Consider the following 1,727-nt stretch of genomic DNA (forward strand, 5'->3'; position numbering starts at 1 on the left):
CAATCCTTTTGCTCTCCCACAATTCCTAATGCTTTCCCATAATGCTACCTGTCTACCACAATCCTGTTTTCTCCTACAGTTGTCCATGCTCTCCCACAGTCCTGTGCTTTCCACAATGCTTTCTCTTTACTGTAATCCTCTCTGCTCTCCCATAGTCCTCCATGTTTTCCCACAGTCTGGTGCCCTCCCTCATCTTTTGTGTTCTCCTCAAATCCTCTGTGCTCTCCCAAAAACCCTTGTGCTTGCTTTCTGTTTTCTCCCACAATTTTTTCTGCTTTCCCAGAATACTCTGTATTCTCCCACAATCCTTCATTATTTCCCACAAGTCTCTATTTTTCCACAATTTCAGATCTCTCCTACAATTCTCCCTGATGTGTAGGTAAGGGTCTTAGCTATGACTAGTGCCAGGGTGTGGCCATGGATAACTGGTATGTGGCTCTTACAGAAGAGGCATGCCCAGTAGAGGTGTGTGGTCATGAAGAAGTAAAATTGGCATAACCTAGGAAAGAGGGCATGACTCATAGTGTGAGGGCATGGCTAGAAGGTGAGGAGTGGTCTTGCAGGAGGGGTATGGGTAGGAGGATGGGCACTTCAGGAGCAGGTGAATTCTCTGTCTCTCTCCCACAAAATACCTTGTTTTTCCCACAATTCCTGTGTCTCCCACAATTCTTGTTTTCTCTCATATGTTGTAGTCTCCCACCACCATCCTCTATGCTCTCCCCAGTCCTTCATGTCTCTCATGACTCTGTTTTCTCCCAGTCTTCCATGTTCTCCCACAATCATTCCATCTAGAGGTCTCCCCCACAATTCTATTTTCTTCCAGAATTCTCTGTTCTCTCCCAAAATGCTTCATTCTCGCCCACAACTGTCTGTCTCTCCCAGAATTGTCTCCCATAATTTCATGTTCCCTATAATTATCTGTGGGTCTTAGGTAGGGGGCATGGCAATAGTGCAGCAAAGAGTGGCTGTGAATGGAGAGCAAGGTGCCATGGAACCACCTGGGGGAGTGCCCATAATGGGAAAGGTGGGTTGGCAGCTGGGTGGGGGGCATGGTGGTCATGAAGGAACAAAGGTGGCAAAGCAGAAGGGGCAGGGCAGGCACGAAGGGTGAAATTTCAGTCTCTCCCAAAGTACCTTGTTTTCCCCACAATTCTCTCTCCCAAAATTTCTTCCCTCACATATTTCTGTTTTCACTGACAATTCTCTGTTATCTGTATTTTCTGTTTTAATTGTATGTTTCCCAAGGTTCTTTGTGGTGCCCTGGTAGTGGGCATGTCTATTTAGACGTGCAGGGGGCATGGCTCTGGCAGTAGCTGTGTGATCACCACATTGATCAGAGGGCTTAACTTGTGGCAATAAGAAGGAAAAGGACATGGCCTAGATGGGAATGTTAGGTGCTTTCCTAGGCTGTGGTGGCCAAGGTGGAGCACACGGGTTGACCAGGAAAAGGAGGAGTGTGGCAGGGAGAAGGGATGAGTAGTGGCTCAGATAAGAAAAGTTCAGTCAGCCAGAGTAGACGGGTATGACTCAAGAGGGATGGGAATAGCCATGAAGGAGCAGAATAGCCAAGGGAATATCTCAAGCACTAGGACTGAGCTCAGGTGCCAAGACCAAGGTGAAGGGGCCAGTTCTCAGTCTTTTCTATAATACCTTATGTATTAATGAGGGTTCTTCAGAGAAACTGAATAAACACACACACACAGGAGATATATATATATATATATATA

This window comes from Ailuropoda melanoleuca, chromosome X (genome assembly GCF_002007445.2).
Source record: "Ailuropoda melanoleuca isolate Jingjing chromosome X, ASM200744v2, whole genome shotgun sequence".
NCBI classification, from domain to species: domain Eukaryota; kingdom Metazoa; phylum Chordata; class Mammalia; order Carnivora; family Ursidae; genus Ailuropoda; species Ailuropoda melanoleuca.